Source organism: Hemitrygon akajei, chromosome 7 (assembly GCF_048418815.1).
Source record: "Hemitrygon akajei chromosome 7, sHemAka1.3, whole genome shotgun sequence".
Classification (NCBI taxonomy): Eukaryota; Metazoa; Chordata; class Chondrichthyes; order Myliobatiformes; family Dasyatidae; genus Hemitrygon; species Hemitrygon akajei.
The window spans coordinates 149090656-149113673 of record NC_133130.1 but is presented as its reverse complement, the minus strand read 5'-3'; the positions used below and the strand labels follow the sequence as shown (position 1 = coordinate 149113673).

Here is a 23018-nt window from a genome sequence, read left to right as displayed (position 1 = left end):
AGTTTAGTTCCAGTTTCAGCGTTTACCTATGAGACTCCATCCCTCTGAGTCAAGTCTCTGAGTCAAGGCTCCGACTTAATGCTCCGTGTCAAGGCTCCGAGTCAAGGCTCCGACTCAAGGCTCTGACTCAAGGCTCTGTGTCAAGGCTCCATGTCAAGATCCCTCCGGTTTACTGTTCTGTGTTTACACCCATGTAAGCATTCAAATTCAAGCATTGTGCCTGTGTCCTACACTTGGGTTCGCTTCAGTCGCTCATTGCAACAATCTTGGTCCGTAACTAATCTGGAAAATTAACAGAGAGAAATAAGAAGCGAAATGATGAATTTTAGAAAACACTATGTACATTCGGATGCACTTAGATTGACACTACCTAGAATAGAAGGGGGGAAGAAAAATGACATACATTAAGAATTTACACAATTGTCAAAAAAAATTCTTGGATATACTTTCATCAACAAAAAGAAATTCAGCACTCCACACAAACTTATGCAATTCTGGTAAAAAGTACACACCACTCAGCTTAAATGAAACAACAATCCAGAAATATGAAGAAATTTTTGCTTATGAAGAAAAAGTTATCCAATGGAAGATTATGGCCCTCCATGGAAGACATCCCCATTATCTGAGCAGACTAGAAGTCAACAAGAAAACATCAAATGCCTGGCTCAGAGTTGGAGATCTCTTCCCAGCAACAGAGGGGCTCCTTGTGGCAATACAGGACCAGGTGGTTAACACAAAAAAAATGAAAAGTGCATAATTAAAGATCAACAAGTTCAAGACAATAAATGCAGAAAATGCCAAGAGAAACTAGAATCAATCCAACACATTATAGAGTCCCTTAGCAATTTAACTCAATCTGATTACTTACATGGGCACAATCAAGTGGCAAACGTTATTCGCCAAACTTTTGCTTTAAATTGCAAACTCGTAAAAGACACCATATCTACTATAAATACAAGCCTGATCTGGTTTTAGAGTCAGAAACCTACAAATAATATTTCAACCGATCCATTATTACAGATAAGAAAATCCATTATGTGAGGTCCCAAAGAGAGAATTTAGAGAACCAGGCAGGAATCTGAGAAGCAGGACTTCCAGGATAGTAATTTCTGGATTGCCACCTTTGCCACATGCTAGTGAGGTAGAAACAAGATGATTTTGCAGAAACATATGTGCTTGAGAAGCCGGTGCAGGGGGCTAGGCTTTACGATCATTAGGAACTCTTCCGGGGAAGGTATGACCTGTTCAACAGTGATGGGTTGCACCTGAATCCAAGGAGGACCAACATTTTCATGGACAGGTTTGTTAAAGCTGTTGGGGAGGGTTTAAACTAATTTGGCAGTGGGTGGGAACCAGAATGACGGGACTCAGGATAGGGGAAAAAAGCAAAGATAGCATGCAGTCAGACTGTCAGGAAGGACGGACGGATGACAGGACAAAATTGCAGCCACTAGCATGAGTATCAGTGTGTTAGGGATGCAAAATCAATAACAGTTGCAAATATAACACTCAAAGTGTTACAACTCAACGCATAGAGTATAAGAAATAAGGTGGATGATCTTGATGCATTACAGATTGTCAGGTATGATATTGTGGCCATCACTAAATCATGACTGAAGGATGGTTGTAGTTGAGAACTGAATGTCCAAAGTTACAGGTTGTATCGGAAGAATAGGAAGGTAGGCAGAGGGGGTGGCATGGCTCTCTATAAAATCACTAGAAGATATGACAGAAGATTGGAAGATGTTGAATCTTTGTGGGTTGAGTTAAGAAACTGAAAGGGTAAAAGGACTCTGAAGGCAGCTATATACAGGCCTCCCAACAGGAGCTGGGATGTGGACCACTGATTACACCAAGAAATAGAAAAGACATGCCAAAAGGGCAAAGCAATGATTGTCATGGGAGATTTTAACATGCGCGTCAATTGGGAAAATCAGGTTGGTAATGGATCACAAGAGAATGAGTTTGTTGAAAGCCTATAAGATGGCTTCTGAGAGCAGTTTGTCATTGAGTCTACTGGGGGATCAAATATACTGGGTTGAGTGTTTTGTATTGAACCAGAGGCATTTAGGGAGCTGAAGGTAAAAGAGCCTTTAGGAGCCAGTGATTAATATATAATTGAGTTCAACTTGAAACTTGATAGGAAGAAAGTCTGACATAGCAGTATTTCGGTGGAATAAAGGAATTACAGTGGCATGAGAGAAGAGTTGGCCAAAGTAAATTGGAAGGAGTTGCTGGCAGGGATGATAACAGAGCAGCAATGGTGTGAGTTTCTGGGAAAAATGAGCAAGGTGCAGGACAGATGTTTTCCAAAAATGAAGGAATAATCAAATGCCAAAATAGTACAACCATGGCTGACAAAGGAAGTCAAAACTAATGTAAAAACAAAAGAGAGGGTATAAAACAAATCAAAACTTAGTAGGAAGATAGAGGATTGGGAAGCTTTTAAAAACCTACAAAGAGCAACTAAAAGGATCATTAGAAGGGAAAAGATAAAATCTGAAAGCAAGCTGGCAAACAATATCAAAGTGGATAGTAAAAGCTTTTTCAAGTATGTAAAAAATATAACGGAGAATGGATATAGGACCAATAGAAAATGAGGCCGGAGAAATAATAATGAGAGACAAGGATATGGCAGATGAACTAAATGAGTATTTTGCATCAGTCTTCATTGTGGAAGACAGTAGCAGTGTGCCTGATGCTGAAGGATGTGAAGAAAGAGAAGTGTGTGCAGTTACTATTACAAGGGAGAAAGCGCTCAAAAAGCTGAAAGACCTAAGGGTACTTAAGTCACCTAGAGCAGATGAACTACACTGTAGGGTTCTGAAAAAGGTAACGATAGAGATTGTGGAGGTATTAGTAACGATCTTTCAAAAATCATTGTACTCTGGTATGATGCCAGCGAAGTGGAAAATTGCAAATATTACCCCACTCTTTAAGAAAGGAGAAAGGTAGCAGAAAGGAAATTATATACCGTTAGCCTGGCCTCAGTGTTTGGGAAGATGGTGGGAGTCAATTGCTAAGGATGAGGTTATGGAGTACTTGGTGACACAGGATAGGATAGGACAAAGTCAGCATGGTTTCCTTAAGGAAAAATCTTGCCTGCCGTACCCGTTTGAATTCTTTGAGAAGATTACAATTAGGATAGATAAAGAGGATGTAGTGGTGGATGATGTATATTTGGACTTTCAGAAGGCCTTTGCAACATGCCACTCATGAGGCTACATACCATGGTATTACAGGAAAGTTACTAACATGGTTAGGGCATTTGCGGATTGGTAGGAGGCAGCGAGTAGGAGTAAAAGGACCATTTTCTGGTTGGCTGCCAGTGACTAGTGGTGCTCCACAGGGGTCGGTGTTGGGACCACTTCTTTTCATGCTGTATATCAATGATTTAGATAATGGAATAGTTGGCTTTGTTGTCAAGTTTGCAGATGATGCGAAGATTGGTGGAGGTGCAGGTAGTATTGAGGAATCAGGTAGGCTACAGAAGGACTTAGACCAATTAGGGGACTGGACAAGAAAGTGGCAAATGAAATACTCTGTTTGAAAATGCATGATCGTACACTTTGATGAAGAAATAAATATGCAGACTATTTCTAAATGAGGAGAAAATCCAAAAATTGGAGATACAAAGGGACTTGGGAGTCCTTGTGCAGAACATCCTAAAGGTTAACTTGCAGGATGAGTTAGTGGTGAGGAAGGCAAATGTAATGTTAGCATTCACTTCAAGAGGTCTTGAATAAAGGAACAGGGATGTGATGCTGAGGCTTTATAAGGCACTGTTGAGGCCTCAGCTTGAGTATTGTGAACAGTTCTGGGCTCCTTATCTAAGAGAAGATATACTGGCCTTGGAGAGGATTCAGAGGAGGTTCACAACGATGACACTGGGAATGAAAGGGTTATCATATGCAGAACATTCGATGACTCTGGGTCTGAATCCACTGGAATTTAGAAGAATGAGGGGGAATCTCATTGAAACCTTTCAAATTTTGAAAGGCCTCGACAGTAGATGTGGAAAGGATGTTTCCCATGGTGGGAGAGTCTATGACAAGAGGGCACAGCCTCAGGATAGAGGGGCATCTGTTTAAAACAGAGATGCAGAGAAATCTCTTTAGCCAGAGGGTGGTGGAATTTGTGGAATTTGTTGCCACATGCAGCTGTGGAGGCCTGGTTATTGGCTGTACTTAAGGCAGTGATTGATAGGTTCTTGATTGGACATGGCGTCAAAGATTACGGGGAGAAGGCTGAAGAATGAAGTTGAGGAAGGGAGAAAAGGATCAGCCATGATTGAATGGTTGACCAGTCCCAACGGGCCAAATGGCCTAATTCTGCCCCTATGTCTTATGGTCTTATACTATTCTGGAGAAAATATTACTGAATAAACCAGCAAGAACAACTTAGTTAATAGATATAGTGTAGTGTTCTCGCACAGGTGTAAAAGAACTCTGAACTAAACACCAAGCATAAACCAGTTAATGAGGCGGTCCCAGTAAGATTAACCGTTTACTGTTCACTCTTCCACATTAACGTATGGTGAAAACTGTTGATAAAACAATACAAAATATATACAGTATTTGTTTCCTTCTTGACATCACATTTACATCATAAATACTTGCAAAAGTAAAACTACAACAACTATATTACATTAAAGTGCAACATACAGTCAGAATCTACCTACGCCATCGACTGGCTTTAAATACACTTCAACACAAACTATCCGCAACTCTTTAAATAACAAAAAACATAAACTTTATCAACCGTCATTACTTTTAACAGAATCAGCGTTAACATTTTTAATTCAACATATCGATTATCTCATGAACTTACGGCATTGCTTAACTAATGTTTCTAGTGCGTAGAAAGAAAACTTTCCTCGCGCTGATCCTGCACACATAAGCCCCCTTCTTCCCGTTTCTCCAAACCGGTATTTTCCCACAAGACGCGGCGAAACCGGGTGTGACGTCATTGCATGCCGCGATTTATCACAGACAACGAATTTACTTTAAACAATCTTAACTTTAACTAGAAAATGATAACAAATGAATTACTAAAGCGAAAATATAATAAACTAAACAAATGCCTTAAAGGCAACACATATAGCCATTCCAAAGTCACATGACATACAGAAATAAATAGCTGAAAAACACTGGAAAATTGCTAAAGTAAAAGAGGAGATTGAAAGACTATGCAACACAAACAGGAAATAATTGTCCCATTAGTAATATCTATAATGTGATGTTGAAATTCCTTAAGCTGGCATTCTATGGACTGGCATCTCCTGTGGTTGAACATGTCGTGAATCTGTAGATTAGACCTATACAGTTAACTACTTCTGAGATCCAGCAAAGATGTAAAATTAACGAAGATCTGTACTAATATTAGCTAATTAACCCCCACCCCAGAGCATCTTTTCTGATCTCAACCAACACTACATCTGACTCTAAGTTTACAGCTGGTTCCGGAAACCATTTATGCAGTCCAGAGTGTGTCTAAAATTAAATAGAACAGTTTTCCTGCTTAGAGAAAGAAGATTGGGTACAATCTCTGTCGTCCCTATTTCCAGCAGTCAAGTCCTAAGGGAGTTGCATTAGAGTTTCCACTTGCAATTACAACCCTAGAAACATTCGAGCAGGTATCTGAACAGCAAAATTATGAAATACGTTATTGTTTAGTACATTCTATCATCAGTTATCCTTTTAAAATAGTATTAATTATTGTCAATTACAGGATGCCAGTTGGTCATCATCATCATCAAATGCCTGTTATGCCACTGGTGTTTAAGGCAGCAATGAAGGTCCTCCATCTCTGTTTAACCTTAGCCATCTTCTCTATTGTGCTCTAGGTGTGGTTCAGTGCCATCATTTCTGACTCTATGGTACAATGCCAAGTTTTGTTTGGTCTCCCATATTTTCTCCAAACCTTCAGGGGTCCAATGAAGTGCTATCTTGATGATGGAGTTGGCCTATCTTCTGATCATGTGCCCAATCCATCTACAACGTTTCCTCATGATGATTGTGGCCATGTCCTCTTGGTTACAATAAAGAAGTAGGGCATGGTTGGAGTTTTTTCTTGGCCAGAAAATATGGTGGATCATCTGGAGACTTAAGGTGAGATATGATGACAGCTTGGCAAGGTTGTTCTCTGCCATGCATTCTGACTCTTACAAGGTCGTTCTCCATATGTTGCTCATTGATCTGAAGACATTTTTAGCTTAGCTGAGTCTGCACTGAATGCCAAATAATGGTGTCCAGGTAGGAGACTGTGATGGTGCTGGGTAATCGATGCCATATACCTTGATGGGAGGAGGAGACTCTACATTGAGGGTCATGGTCTCATTTTCTCTGGCTGACTCTGAATCCAACCAATTCACCGAAGATATATAGGTGCTGACTTTTCTCTTGTATGTGGTAGTAATGTGAGGTCATCTAAAGTAGAAAATAGAGTCCACCTAATGCCTTTCTGCTTATCTTTCAGTGTTTGACTCATAACTTAGTCAATCACCAGATTAAATAATATCAATGATATCACACAGCTTTGCCTGACACCTGTCTTGACTTCAAAGCTTAATCCCCAACTGTGCAGGTAAGCTTAGTATTGGAACTCTGGATAAGCTGGACAATTTTGGAATGGATTCAATATGATCTGAGAAGTTGCCAGATGGTTTCACTGTGGATGCTATCAAAAACATTTTCAAATTCCACAAACTTCACATACAACTGTCTCTACCACTCCGTGCACTGTTCTATGATGTAATGCAGAACGAAGGTCTGTTTCTCCCGAAGCCAACTTGCTCTTGCCTCAATCACTGTTAGTCACTGGATACAAATGCATTCGGGTGCATATGGCATCTTCGTGCAGATTAAGTGGGTTCCAAGATAATTTTAAGAGATATTGGAACCATGTTGATCCACCTTAGCAGATCCAAGGTGTGGGTTAACAAATCTACAGTATTTCAAAGGGCTATTAATAACTGACGCAAAAGCTTAACTTTTCATAGGTCCAGTTACTATGGCCTCTGATTAGTCCAATTCACTGATATGTGGCCTGACCAGCTGAAGTAAGTAAATTAAGTTTTATTAGGTCAAACTGTATCAAATTCTTTATGAAGATTTCTATGTGTGTTTTGCAATTAGACCTACCCTTTGGTTCAAAGCTGTATTGAGGGGATCAGAATTTGAAAACATATTCACCACTATAATTTGGTCTAGAGACTTTTAACAAAGTGTGACATTTTGGTGTATGTCAGAAATGTAATTGATTAAAATATCTATACAATTAAGTTTTGCTGGAAATCTACTTTAATAATAAGTAAGAATCATACAATTAAAGAATATAACCATTTTAGAGTTCTTTGGAGGTTTGTAATGAAGATGAGATCAAAGCGAGAGGTTATTTCAAGTTAAGCCTTGTTGGTGCAGAATAATACGATAAATAGTTAAATTAGGAGTGGTACCAGCCAGGATACTTTAGGATCACTTGTGCACTGCCATTTTAGAGTAATGAAATAAAATATAAATCTTGCATTCATTCAAGATCCAACAACAGCAAATTGCACTTTTATTTTAACTTAAATGTTCACGAGATTGCACATGAAAATTATCAAGGAATACTTGGTTCTTCCAAGTTAAAGAGATTTGAGCAGTTGGACAAGGCTTTTGCCAGAGTGTGGTGGGTGGGGTTACAAACTGCTGAAGGAGAGGCGGAGAAACACAGTTAAGGGGATGGATGATACAATATAAGATCTTGCCAGCTGAAGTCATGATAGGCATGATATGCCGGTGCCAGAATGTGTGGTGACATTTGTGAACTGACCCCAGCATGTCTCAGGTTGTGTTGGTTACTAATATAAAAATTATATTTCACCGCATAAAAGAAACCAAATCTGAATGTGAATCTGAAGCAATCTATGTAGGAGGGAAATTGAAATCCTGGCTGAGTGGTGCCACAACAACATCCTCTCGCTCAATGCTGGCAAGACCAATCAACTGATTATAGAGTTCAGGAGGAGGAACCGGAGGCTCATGAACCAGCCCTCATTGGGCGATCAGAGGTGGAGTGCATCAGCAACTTTAAATTCCTCGGTGTTATCATATCAGAGGATCTGTCCTGTGTGCAGCACATATAGTGCCATTATGAAGAAAGTATGGCAGTGCCTCTACTTTCTTAGAACATTGCAAGTATTCACAATGTCATCTAAAATTTGACAAATTTCTATGGATATGTGTTAGACAGTATATTCAGAATCAGAGTCAGAAATAGATTTATTATCATCGGAATGCGTCATGAAGTTTGTTAACTTAACAGTAGCAGTTCAATGCAATACATAATATAGAAGAATAAATAAATAAATAACTTACAGTATATGTATGTTGAATAGATTAAAAATCATGCAAAAACAGAAATAATACATATTCAAAAAGCGAGGTAGTGCTCACGGGTTCAATGTCCATTCAGGAATCGGATGGCAGAGTGGAACAAGCTGTTCCTGAATCGCTGAGAGTGTGCCTTCAGGCTTCTGTACCTCCTACCTGATCAAGACTAACACAAGAGGGAACAGTTTTAAGGTGCTTGGAAGTAGATACAGAGGAGATATCTGGGGTAAGTTTTTTTTATACAGAGTGGTGAGTACGTGGAATGGGCTGCCAGTGACACGAGTGGAGGTGGATACGATAGGGTCTTTTAAGAGACTCCAGGGTAGGTACATGGAGCTTAGGGCTATGGGTCAACCTAGGTAGCTTCTAAAGTAAGTACATGTTCGGCACAGCATTGTGGGCCGAAGGGCCTGTATTGCACTGTAGGTTTTCTATGTTTCTGTGTTTCTAAAACAATGAGCAAAGAGCATGTCCTGGATGCTGGGGGTCCGTAATAAAGGACGCTGCTTTTCCTAGGCACTGCTCCTTGAAGATATCCTAGGTACTTTGTAGGCTAGTGCCTAAGATGGAGTCAACTAAATTTTATGACCCTCTGCAGCTTCTTTTGGTCCTGTGCAGTAGCACCCCTGCACCAGTTGGTGTTACAGCCTGTCAGAAAGCTCTCCATGGTACATCTATAGAAGCTTTTGTGTGTTTTTGTTGACATACCAAATCTCTTTAAACTCCTAATGAAATATAGTTGCTGTCTTGCCTTCTTTATAGCTGCATCAATATGTCAGGACCAAGTTAGGTCCTCAGAGATCTTGACACCTAGGAACTTGAAACTGCTTACTCTCTCCACTTCTGATCCTTCTATGAGGATTGGTATGTGTTCCTTTGTCTTATCCTTCCTGAAGTCCACAATCAGCTCTTTTGTCTTACTGATGTTGAGTGCAAGGTTGTTGCTGTGACACTACTCCACTAGTTGGTGTATCTCACTCCTGTACGGCCCCTCGTCTTCATCTGAGAGTCTACCAACGATAGTTGTATCATCAGCAGATTCATAGATGGTATTTCATCCATGTCTAGCCACACAGTCATGGGTATAGAGAGAGTAGATCAGTGAGCTAAGCACACACCCTGAGATGCACCGGTGTTGATCGTCAATGAGGAGGAGATGTTATCACCAGTCTGGAGAGATTGTGGTCTTCCAGTTAGGAAGTTGAGGATCCAATTGCAGAGGAAGGTACAGAGGCCCAGGATCTATAACTTCTCAATCAGGATTGTGGGAATGATGGTGTTAAATGCTGAGCTATAGTGGATGAACTGCATCCTTTTCACAGGTGTTTGTGTTGTCTAGGTGATCTATGGCTGTGTGAAGAACCATTGAGATTGTATCTGCCATTGACCTATTGTGGTGATAGGCCAATTGCATTGGGACCACAATCAGCTGATTGCATCATAGCCTGGTTTGCAAACATCAGTATCCTTCTTCAGAAAAGCCTGCAAAATGTCATGGATATGGCCCAGTCCATCAAGATGCAGTCCTTCCCGCTACTGACCACATTACCAGGAGCGATGTCATAGGAAAGCAATATCCATCAGCAGGTCTCCGCCACGCAGGCCATGATCACTTTTCACTGCTACTATCAGGAACAAGGTACAGGAGCTCCCATATCTGTACCACCAGGTACAGGAACAGTACCATCAACCATCAGGCTCTTGAACCAGAGGGGATATCATCAATGACCTTCCTTCTGTCATAAGGTAAGAAGTGGGATGTTTGTAGACGACTGCACAATGTTTTGCACCGTTGGTGACTCCTCAGATAGTGAAATAGTTCACACCCAAGTGCAGCAGAACCTGGACAATATCCAGGCCAATGACCATCTCCAACAAGAGAGCATCTAAACATCATCCCTTGAAATTCAGTGGCATCACCATCACTGAATCCCCTACTATCTATATCCTGGGGGTTACCATTGACAGGAACCTGAATTGCTCTAGCAATATATATATAATATATATATATATACACACACACACACATCATGGCTACCAGAGGAAATCAAAGTCTAGGAATCCTGCAGCATGTACCTCACTTCCTGACTCCCCAAAGCCTGTCCACCATCTACAAGGCTCAGGTCAGGAGTGTAATGGAATATTTACAGCTGGATGAATGCAGCTCCATCAGCACTAAAGAAGCTTGACACCATCCAGTACAGGGCAGCCCACTTGATTGGTACCCCCTCTACAAGCTTCCAATCTTTCCACCATTTACGAACAGTTGCAGCAATGTGTACTATTTACAAAATACACTGCAACAGCACATCAACGTTCCTAAGGCAGCACCTTCCAGACCCACGACCACTACCATCTAGAAGGACAAGAACAGCCGATACCTGGGAACACCACCACTTGGAAATCTCCCTCCTAGTCACTCACTGTCTTGACTTGGAAACTTATCGCCATTCCTTCATTGTCGCTGGGTCAAGATCATGGAATTCTCTCCCTGACAGCACTGTGGGTGTACCTACACCTCATAGAACTCAGTGGTTCAAGAAGGCAGCTCATCACCACCTTACAAGGGCAACTAGAGATGGGCAATAAATTCTGGCTTAGGTGATGACACCCACGCCCCATAAATGAATAATATAAAAAACTTTACTCTCCCTATCACTGAACAGTTCCCACTGAATTGGACTCACTTTCAAGAACTCTTGATCTAATGTTCTTGATATTTATTGCTTATTTATTACTTTTTGTTTCTCAGCTCAAGCTGGTAAAACCTGAGGTACATGCATAGTCAACCACACTCATTTCTCAATTGCTAGGAACTTTCAGCCTATTCTAGTGATGTTTAGTATTGTGGCTTTCTGGAGATTTACATTAAAGTAAGTGCTAAGAAAGTAAAGGCAACATGTCATGAACAACTGAAAATAGATTCTGTAATTCTAAATCAAGCCCAGTGAAAAAGTAGAAATCTTTCATGTTGTTATATTCTACCAAAAAGCATTTGATTCTGTCCAACACTCATGGTCAGTGGAAGCTCTTATTATATATAAACAACACCCAATACTGGTGAAATTTTTACAACATGTCGGAACATTGTTATACTATCCATACCTTTACAGCACCCTTTCTGCTCTTTAAGTATGTTGTGTTTACATAAGTCAGTGATGATTAGTTGCATGAGGCATGATGTTATAATTTTATATATAGTTTGTAGTTAAATTATAGGATGATATTTTGATGGCTCATTTATGATCTATCCTTCAGAAAGAGGTGCGTTTTACCTTCTGTCAAAAATTCAGACACTTTCTCAGGACTTTTATGAGAAGTGTTGATATGTATTGATAGGTATAGATGAAGAGAAGTACATTTTTACCATTATTATTACTTCTTTTTTATCTCTCTTTCTGTATTTGCACACTGGTTGTTTTCAGTCCTGTTGTACGTAGTAATTCTATTGTATTTCTTGTGTATATTGAGTGTGCCAGCAAGAAAATGAATCTCAGGGTTGTATATGGTGACATATAGGTACTTTTGATAATAATTTTACTTTGTAATTTGCAGCCTTAAGTCTCTCTACCTAAAGTTTACCTTGTTGCCTATTGTATTTACAAACATAGTTTCTGTTCTGTCTTATTGACCACTGTAGTTTGATAGTTTGCTGTCTATTTTTAAAGTTCTCATTCACTGCTGAATCGTCTCCACTGCTCTGTTTTTGGCTCAAGCCTCCTCGAGATTTCTTGTCACTAAATGTATGCACTAGGGGTATAAGGGGACATCACAGGCTTGTGGAGGACAGTGACATCAAAGATAGATGTTATGCTTTTCACTTCATTCATGATAAAATCAAACATGATTTTGACTGTTTCATCAGCAGTGGATCTGTGAATGGAGTCTAATACAGCCAAATGTCAGGAGGCTTTCTCTGATGACGGACGGTGAATATTTCCCAAAGAAACTCCTGCAGGAATGCAAGGTTATCGTGGCTATACACTTGATCACCCGAGCCACGTGAAACTTTTTCTGTTAAAGAATTGATTCCAGCTTTGATACAGCTTCTTAATACCAGGCGCTATCCATTATCAAAACATTCAGCTATGGCCCAAATGCAGTGCAGAGAGAGAGAGAAACTAAAGCGGGTCAACAGTTCACTGACTTTAATGAGAACTGTTGCAGAATTTAAAGCAAAAGAAAAACAATAAATGCTTGGCCAACAGGGCCATTAACTAAAACCGTCAAACTGAAAGTTAAATGCCAACAGTGTGGCTGCAAGCAATTACTAAATACTAAATGAATACTGCTCCTTTACAGTGCCTGTCGAAATGGTGGCCCTCTTTCCCAGACAAGGATGAAGGTAAGCTGGGAGCCTAAGCATGGCTGTGTTGTTGGTCAAGTCTTGATATGACCAGAATGAAAAGAAGTGAGTTAAATACCACAATAATGAAACAGTAATTAGCTGGAACATGTACTCAAATTGTAGAACCTGTTGTCAGCCTGCCTGCTTGTGTGTGCAGACACCACAGCAGATTCTGTGGTTGTGACAATCAATTGCATGGCCAAGGTCATCTTCTGATTTAGTCTGGCGTTCTAGACCTAAATCCATATATGTATCTAGGCCAAGAAACTGGCTGATTGCAACTACAGAAGTCAAATTCCAAAAAAGGTGGAGGGTAAGATTATTGATGATCATGTGGTGGCTAATAGATTCCATTTTGTTGATAACTGGGAGGCAGTTAGTAGGGCACTGATTGGCCTGGTTATACTTAGTCTGTTCTTTTTGTATACAGGATATATATAGATAGATAATTCCACCACTAGCATACTTGAGTAACTCTGCTGGGAAGCCAAAATCAATGCAGTTCTCAGGACTATGTCAGAGCCAACCATCTATATAAACTTTGCAATAGATTCAGAAATTTTAATGTCACAAGCAATGGATTAATTTGGCTGGATTATGATATCATTGTTCTGCATGATTGCCAACTCTACACTTCTGATCAGAAGCTGTGTTGTGTCTATGGTGTCTTTCACTGTGGAGTGTCCTTCTGTTTACTGCATTGGTAACACAGATCTGACTTAATTTGCTGCTTGTATAACATATATCCATCTTCTCTTACAGCATTCATCTTTGCATTTGGTGTACAAATAACACTTTGTCCCTTTTTGAACTGAATTGCACACCCAGTTAATATGCTACATTGATGGTGATAATATTAATACTAATGTTAGAAATAGAGAAACACAGAAAACCTACAGCACTTTACAGGCCCTTTGGCCCACAATGCTGTGCCGAATATGTACTTACTTTAGAAATTTCCTAGGTTACCCATAGCCTTCTATTTTCCTAAGCTCCATGTACCTATCAAAGAGCTTCTTAAAAGACCCTATCGTATTCGCCTCCACCACCACTGCCAGCAGCCCATTCCATGCACTCACCATTCTCTGCATAAAAAAATTTACTCCTGACATCTCCTCTGTACCTACTTCCAAGCACCTTAAAACCGTGCCCTCTCATGTTAGCCATTTCAGCCCTGGGAAAAAGCTGACTATCCACACAATCATTGCCTCTCATCATCTTATATACCTCTATCAGGTCACCTTTCATCCTCCATTGCTCCAAGGGAGAAAGGCTAAGTTCACTCAACCTATTCTCATAAGGCATGCTCCCCAATCCAGGCCAACATTGTTGTAAATCTTATTTGCACCCTTTCTATAGTATGCACATCCTTCCTATAGTAAGGTGCCCAGAACTGAGTACAGTACACCAAGTGGGGTCTGACCAGGGTCCTATATAGCTGTAACATTACCTCTCAGCTTTTGAACTCATTCCCACAGTTGATGAAGGCCAATTCACCATATGCCTTCTTAACCACACAGTCAACTTGATGTTGATAGTGTTAATACTCTAATTCACATCAACATGTGTTAAAGCACATCTGAGCTGCTTCGCTGATTTACTTCCCATTTAATAGAAAGTGATTTTATTCTGTTCCTAGTTGTAGGCTAAATTGACTTCTCCCTATCCGTAAAGCAGAATCACATGGCTTAATCAAAATAAAGTGAGATAACAAGTCGATAATGTCAGGAACGGGGACAGGAATGGAACCAAACGCAGGACGCTGGCACTGAAGTACTAGGGCTAGGATAGGATGGGGATGCCATGGCATTTAAGGGTTAATGCAGGTGGGGCTGGATCCCAATGGGGCAGGCAGATGGATCCCACAGGTTGAGGCAGGCAGGCAGATCCCACAGTTCAGACGAGGCAGGCAGGAGGTTTCCTCATGGCAGGCCACATGGATCCCAGGCAGGGCCACCTCCCAGGCAGAAACACAGAGGCCTGGGCCAGTCGTGGACACCTGGGCAGGTGCAGGGCACAACCCTTAGGGAGCAATAGGTGGAAGGGGCAGAACCTCCACCAGGCAGTGGCAGTCCGGCCGGACCTGCCCGACGGAGGCAACGGGTAGGAAGGGGCAGAACCCCCGCTGGCCAGTGGCAGTCCAGCTGGACCTGCCCGATGGAGGCAAGTTATCAGGAGGAAGCTGGATCCAGGGTGAGCAGCAGAACTACCGTGATCCACCGGGTACATTGGTAAAGGCAACTGAAAGCGCGGGCAAGACGAATAAGACGGAACAGCGGGACCAGCGCACCCGAGAGGAGCAGGAAAAGCATGACTAACCGGGTAAAACAGGTACAGAGTGGATTGCAGAGCAGAACACAGAACTGGTTGCAGAACAGGCAAAGGGCAGGACTCAGAGCAAACAAACCAGGTATATAGAGCAGGTTAAACCAGCTTCGGTGCAGAACAAAACGACCACCCACCTGGTCCCAGTCCCAAGGCCCCTTATAAACACCTGCAGCTCAATAAGTCACTCAATAAGTGCCTCCTTGAGCCAGATGGGTCCTAACTAGTTCACGGGTGACGGGAGGGACAACTGCAGGACCGGGAGCTCGGAGCCCACGGACCGGATCAAGACCCGGAGTGCGGGCTCCGGACCGGACCCCGACAGATAATCTCATGGGAAGATTCTTCGTCCAAGTAAGAAACAAGTTTTAAGATCTTTGGTGATATCAATTAACTAAGTTTTAACTTTTGCTTTTTTCTGAAGCAGACTACTGAGTCCCTTGAGCCTGCTGTACCATCTCAGTCGATCATAAATTCTGTTAGATCTGTCTCCACTTAACCTCTTGGTCTATATGTCTTTGATTCCCTTATTTCCCTACTCACCTACTGACTCAAATATATCCAACAAGATTCAAGTTTGTCTTATCTCATTTCCAGTACCTAAGTGTAAAGGAGAATGAAATAATTGTTACTCTGGATCTGATGCAGCACAAAAAAAAAAGCACAATAACATAAAGAACACAATAATTTAAAATAAACATAATAAATTACATATATACATTAGATAGTTTATATATATAGACAGACAGACACACACACACACACACATATATATATATATATATATATATATATATATAGAGAGAGAGAGAGAGAGAGAGAGAGAGAGAGAGAGAGAGAATGTCCATAAAGTGGCACTAGGCACAGGAGTTTCTGTACATAGGGTGATTCTGACAGGAAATGATAAAGGAGTGGTGGTGGGGTGGTTAGTAGGTGGAACTGTTGATCAGCCTTACTTCTTGGGCAAAGTAACAGTTTTTGAGTCTGGTGCTCCTGCTGTGGAAGCTTCGTATCCTCCTCTCTGATGGGAGTGGGACAAGTAATCCACAAGTAGGGTGGGTTGGAATGTTCATCATATTGTTGGTCTTTTCTTGGCACCTTTCTAGATATATGTCCTTGATGGTGGCAATGCTGGTGTCGGTGATGCTTTGGGCAGTTGTACCATCCGTTGTTGAGCCTTTCTGTCTACTGCAGTGCAGTTTCTGTACCATGCAGTAATGCAACTTTTTTGGATGTTCTCTACTGCACATCTGTAGAAAGTTGTGAGTTTTGATGTGCATAGTTTAGCACTCTTCAGCCTTCTCAGAAAGTAGAGGGATTGGTGAGCCTTCTTGACTGTGATTCAGGGACTATGAGAGGTTGTGTACGGTGTTCATTCTCAGGAGCTTGAAACTGCTTGCAGATCCACTGCTGCGATGCTGATGTAAAGAGGTGTGTGAGTTAAGCATATTCACCTGAAGTTAATAACCATCAGCTTTGACTTGGTGACATTGAGGAAGAGGTTTTTGCCTGGCACCAGGTTTCGAGCTATTCCACCCCCTTCGTGTAGGCCATCTCATTGTCGTTAGTGATGAATCACACCACTGTCGTGTCATCAACAAAATTGACAACGTGATTACTCTGTGCTTGGCCAGGCAGTCATATGTGAGCAGAGTGTAGAGCAATGGGCTCAGCACACATGCCTGTGATGAGAATGGTGGGGAAAGAGGAGCAGTTGTGCATCATGACTATCTGTGGGCTGTTGGTTTGCAAGTCCAACACTCAGTTACAGAGTGCTGGATTTACTGATTTTGTTCACCAAGTTCATACTAAACATTCAAAAGCCTCCAAGGCATAGACTCCTAAATATTTATACTCCTCCTCATGAAAAATTATTTCCTAATGTCTACTCTAACTGGCCCATTGCTCATTCTGAATCCTCCTAATTCCAGATTGCCAAATAAGAAGGAAAAAAAGAACTCTGTAACTAACATTTTAACCTCTGTGAAATGCTTGTATGTGCTTCTGACATTATATTCAACTTTGCTAAATCTCAGTTTGTATTATATTAAATTTTGTAAAATATTGAATGAATGTCTGAACAGTTCAAAATGACAATATAACATTTTCTGAGCTTGCAGCATGTCAGAAGTAGAAGGTAAATATTGTAGGTTTGTTAATGTCTAATGTTTGCTGATAGCAGCTGTACTCTTTCATAATTTCAGGCACCGTTAACATGGGAATGCCTGTTAATAACTAAATGTCTAATGGTCACTTTAAAAGGTAAGTTTATGGATTCTTTCTTAGTGTCTATCAAACTGATTTGATGGATTTTTTTAAATTCAAGCGTATTGCTTATATGTCATATTAATGTCCTAGTAAGTCTAAAGGAAAGTTAAGTCCAAACAATTGATGGATTAATGAATGAGGAGTGGCCATTAAAGTGTCTAACTAACTTATAAGAGTTTGATGAACATGTGTTTTTTGAATGAAGGGAACTAGGCTGAGTTAATGGTATGAAAACAAAAGATCAGGGAATTTGTCTGTCTCTGTGTGTCTCTACACTTGTGGAACTCATATTTATTGGGGTAACTTCCCTGGGTTAGTTAGCTTTGCCTAGATAGGAAACTGGGATCGGCGCCTGGGACTCAACTGTAGTTTCATGAGTGAGTCAGAATTCAAAGTGCCCCAACCACAGCAGCTGTCAAGTGGTGACTAAGAATTCTGAGCCCTGAAATCATTATGGAAACCTTTGTGACTTACTACGTAGTATTCTGTGTGGTTTATTCATGTTGTCTATTTTATGATTCTAAATTAGGCTTAAGCTACTTGGTTGTGCTTATACACTTATTTCCATATCTCCTGCACCCTTGAATTGTTTGAGTCTGTCAACTTCACCCATTACAAATTTCTAACTCCACTGATAATTTTTTTGCTTGAGATTTCACTTGCATACCCAGTTCCTGTTTTGTTAATTTGTCTTCTTGATATTACTTTTTTCTGTAATATTTCTAAACTGCCAGGAGTAGCTTCTCGATCAACAACCTAATCAATTATTTTATAGCTCTGTTCGCTTGCCTTGTGCCAGCTCATTCATCTCACTACTCTATGTCTGATCTTGCTATGCACAAATTAGCAATCTTGCCCAGACAATTATACAATCAGTATATTCCTGACTAACACTTTTTGGCAAGCTGCAGCAAATTGTGTTCTTTTGAGAATTGTACCAAGGTTTTGGCACAATGGTGTAAATAAATACAGGTACTGAGTCCAAGAAAAAACAATTTGGATGGTGATCAAAGACTTGAGAATTGATGTATGTTCCAAAAGGTCAGGGAGTTAAAGGAATGTGGAGGAGACTGCCCTGATTTTAACCTAGCTAACACAGTGAAGCAAAGAAAAGTGTGAAAACCATGGGGTGGAACTGCAGTAATGGAGCATTTCTGGCAGAAGGTGATAGGTTTGGAGCAGGTTACAATAATGGGGAATGCAAGCATGGCAGTTATAAGTCCGAAGGATCAAGTATGACAGAGACTTCTAGATCATAAAGCACAGACATACTTAGCACTGAAGATATGGTTTAGACTTGAGTGAAAACTTTGTCAAACTCCAAAAAAAATGCCTTGCAGATTATGGAAATCTGCATGTTGTTTCCAACAAATAATTGAAACTGTACATGTTGGAAGCCTGCATTAAATTCAAAAAATGTTGGGTCATTTCGGGGGATTGTGCTGAAATGTTATATAAATTCAAGTGTCAATTTCTCCCCATTTTCTTTATTTCAACAATGTGTTGACAAACCTGTGCTAAGGTATTAATGATATTTTGGTGCTAGCATCTTATATGACCATGGCGAGCACTTCAAGCCTGAACAATATTGGTGTTTAGAATGGGGCCTGCTTCTTTTCCTTCAAGATGACCACAATCCTGTTGTGGTTCGGAGGCTTCCATGCCTCAATGATCCGGAGAGCTATGTTGGCTGCAGTTAGGGCCTTGTGCTTTGACTCATAGTAGGGTCACCCATGCCAGACAGATCAAAAGGTAGAGGCCAGACAAAGAGTGGTCCAGCAGTCCTCCAGGTTCAGAAGTTCAGCTTAGGGCTAACAACCCTGACTGATCAAACAAAAAGAGCTACAGAAAGAGCAATGAAGAATCCTTCGGTATCTGTGTGTGACTAAGGATACTCAGCCACACCTGGGGCACAGTAGAGAAGATGGTGAAGGATAGGCAAAGGTGGAGGACCTTCATTAATGCCCTAAAAACCAGCAGTGGAACAGTCGGCAGTTAAGTATTGCTTCTTTTGGGAGCACCTTCATGAATTGTTTCTCTGCAGCAAATTACAGGGCTGAAAATTAAATAAGAGTTGATATGCAACATTTCAAGGAAAAATAGATCTGTGACTACAACTGAGTGACTAGAGACGGAAGCTGAGATATAAAGATGAGATTTATTTGTAAAAGGTACATCAGAACTTTGAGACATAACTGTGAAATATGTCATTTATGTCAAGTCAAGTTAGCAAGGATTGTTCTGGGCAGTCCAGACATGTCACCATGCTTCTGGTGCCAGTATACCACTCCCACAATTCACTAATACTAACACTATATCTTTGGTAAGTGGGAGAAAACTGGAAAAATCAAAGGAAACTCATGCGGTCACAGAGAGAATGCATAAACTCCTTACGGACAGGGGTGGTAATTGAACCCTAATCAGTGATCATAAAAAGTCTTTATTCATCACAATGCTGAAGATGTTGAAGAAATTCAGTAGGCCAGGCAGCCTCTGTGGAAGGGAACGGACATTCAACCTATTGGATGCCACGGTAGAGTAGTGGCTAGCATGATGCCATTCCAGCTCAGGGCATTCCAGAGTTTGGAGTTCAATTCCAGAAAATTTCTGTAAGGAATCTCTGTATGTCCTCCCTGTGGGTGTTCTTCCTTGGTGGTCCAGCTTCCTCCCACAGTCCAAAAACGTACCGGGTAGGTTAATTGGTCATTGTAAATTATCCCAGGATTAAGATCAGAGTTAACCTGGATTTTGGGGCTGCTGGGATAGCATGGCTCAATGGCCAGAAGAACCTATCGCTAAATAACCTTCATGCAGTGTTGAAGACCTGATCAGCTGAGATTTCCTAGCAGCATTTTCTCTTTCTACTTCAATTTTCAAACATTTGTTTTTCCTGCTATTTTCACTGCCATCTCTCCCAAGAATGCTAACCTTGAACACTTTCCTCTTCTCTCAGCTACATTTCTGCCTATCTATTTTGCCTTTTATTACCCAGTGTGTTCCATTTGCCCTGAAGAGTACTGGACCTAAAACATTAACTCTCTTTCTTTCCAGAAACATTGTTTGAACAAGAAACATTTTCCTGCATTCTCTGTGTTTATTTTGAATTTCCTGTGCTTGCAGAATATTTGATTACGATTTTAACGTATCCTATTAATATTAAATAGTTTTAACAAAACCTAACAGTATTTGTAAAACAGTTTTCTAAGGGAGCACTAAGAAAGAAAGGGAAAGGCGTAACTTTGATCTCATTGGAAAAGATATAATTTGATGGGTTTATGGTCTTGTTTCTGTTCTGTATCTCTCTATGATACAATGACTTCTACAGGTTCTATACAAAGAAGGTGAGGGTACTGAGATATCATGGTGAGTTGACTTTCAAAACTATTAATACAAAGCAAGCTTGCCTCTTCATAAAAGCTTTGAAAGTTAACTCATTGTGATATCTTAGTCCTTTCACTGTCATAAAACACTTTCCAATCCCATTTAGCTTATTCAACTCAAATGCCCTCTTTGGTTACATTACGTTATTCCACTACCCTATATATCTCAATAGTAGTCCGATCTCTCAAGTCTAATATCATGTTCTCTTGAAAGGTTCTTCCCTTAATAGAAAATGCTTGTGCATAACTATATTTAAAGTTTAAATTACATTTATTATTAAAGTATGTATACATTATACAACTCTTAACAGGCAGTCAGGAAGCCACTGTTAGAATGAAAGTTAAACATGCTGAAAATGTTGGAAATCTAAAACAAAAGCACAAAATGCTGGGAAAACTCAGTTCAGAGAGTGTTTGCAGAAAGAGAATCAATTAACGTCATGGGATATAGAACACACTGGGTGAAAAAGACAAAGCGGATAGACAAAAATCTTGCTGGAGAGAAGAGAACTTTTCAAAGTTGGCCCTCATGGGAGAGAATGGCAGTGAATTTAGCAATAGATGAAAGCAACAAAATAAAACGCTGGAAATAAAATAAAATCAGAAAATGCTAGAAAATTTCAGCTGATCAGGTCGTCAACCCCAGATGAAAGGTCTCAACTGAAAATGCCGTTTTTAAACTCCTCTCCACAGATACTGTCTGATTTGCCATGTTCCTCCAGCACCTTGTTTGATTCTTCAGCCTGAAACATAAACTGTTTCTCTCTCCACAGATGCTGTCTGATCTTCTGAGGTTTTTTTCTGCTCTTTCTGATTTTTCTCAGCATTGTCAAATTTGATTATTGAACCAATAAAACATGACTTTTCCTGTAATCTTCACCTCCCATCAAGGAACAGCAGGTAAAAACACTGAGTTTCAGAACACTGTATCACTGATTCTGTCATGAATTTTTCCATTTCCTGAACAAATAGAGGAAGAGCTAAGAAGGTGCCAAATGACGGCTTCTTCAAACTCATCTGTGGAAACAACTTAAATTCCTCTCTTTCATGTCTCTTTTTTCCCTTTTGAAGGTGGCTGAGGTTTTGTCGAAGTCCGTGATCTGCAGCTGCACTCAAACTGTGGTTTTTCATGGCAGATGAGTTCCTGCTTCCAGAGCTCACTGACTGGCCATTTTTTGACATATCCAAGAATGTCCTGGAAGGTGGCACAGCTCGGGTGCAGCCCTGTGGATCACTGATTCCAGGCCGGTGTTGCCAACTGAAGCGCATAGGAGAAGCAACATCAGAATTTCATGGCAGTGGATGCAGCTGAAGGAGGTCTCTGTATTCGAGTGATTGCTTCCTCTCTCCTCTCTCTCTCTTTCTCTTGATGGTGGGGAGAACTTGCTGCTGATTCTCGAGTCGAAGAATCTCAGAATAAAAAGCTACGTGGCAAATTGTAACATCATAAGAGTGACTGTTTGTCAGTCTCCCCTTTCGCTGTGAAATGGATGACATCTCTCTGTCCTTTGTTAGTGAGAGAAAGAAAGAGCCTGTGGCATGTCGAACTGTCAGTTAAATAATAGTTTTTATTCACTGAAGAGCATGGTCTCTCATTAGAGGCTTAGCTATTGCTAGATTGGTATGTGGTGGGCACTGACACTTTCTGCTGACTGGGTGGAGGGGAGTGGGAGGTTAATGTTTTGTTGCTGCTGTGCATAGAGTGGGGAGGGATCTTTGGGGTTCTAATGTTTTTACTGTTGTTCATTCTTTGGAATTCTCTTTTCATGGGTGTCTGTGAAGAGTAAGAATTTCAGGTTGTGTACTTTATACATCCTCTGATATTGAAATAGAACCATTTGAAATGTTACTCCTTAATATTTCTGAATCACACTCAGCAGCTCACACTCTTCAATACATTTCTGTTGCTCTATAACCCTATTCACAACTGCTACTATCTACTGCATAATTTGTGACATCAGTGTCACTGACTTGGAAATTTCATTAGTTACTTATATTCAAAATCTTAATTGTTTGTTAATTGTCTTTTTCACCCCATGTGTTCTTCTCCCATGATCTAAAACTTTAAATGATTTATGAAGAATTCAAAAAGCTTGCCAAATACCACTGCATTCCAATTTGGTTCTCAACATCTTTAAAGCAGCTTGAATTTTTCTAGAAAAATCACAATATACTTCACATGCAGTGTAGTAATCTAAGGCACAATGACTCTCATTATGTAAGCTGAAGATTTAATGCATTTAAACCACCATTAAAATAACAGCCAAAGGATTCTCAGCCATATGCCAATGTTCTGAGAGCCATATTATTTAAAGCATGGCA

The 23018-nt window shown here is 40.5% G+C and overlaps 1 long non-coding RNA gene across 1 annotated transcript; it reads left to right on the top strand.

Annotated features, from left to right (window-relative positions):
- The first annotated feature begins 12619 nt into the window (after positions 1 to 12619).
- LOC140730087 (uncharacterized) lies at positions 12620 to 21964 on the top strand. Its single transcript, XR_012099510.1, has 3 exons — positions 12620 to 12720; positions 17253 to 17310; positions 21768 to 21964. It is a non-coding gene; the product is annotated as an uncharacterized lncRNA (long non-coding RNA).
- Positions 21965 to 23018: the final 1054 nt, after the last annotated feature.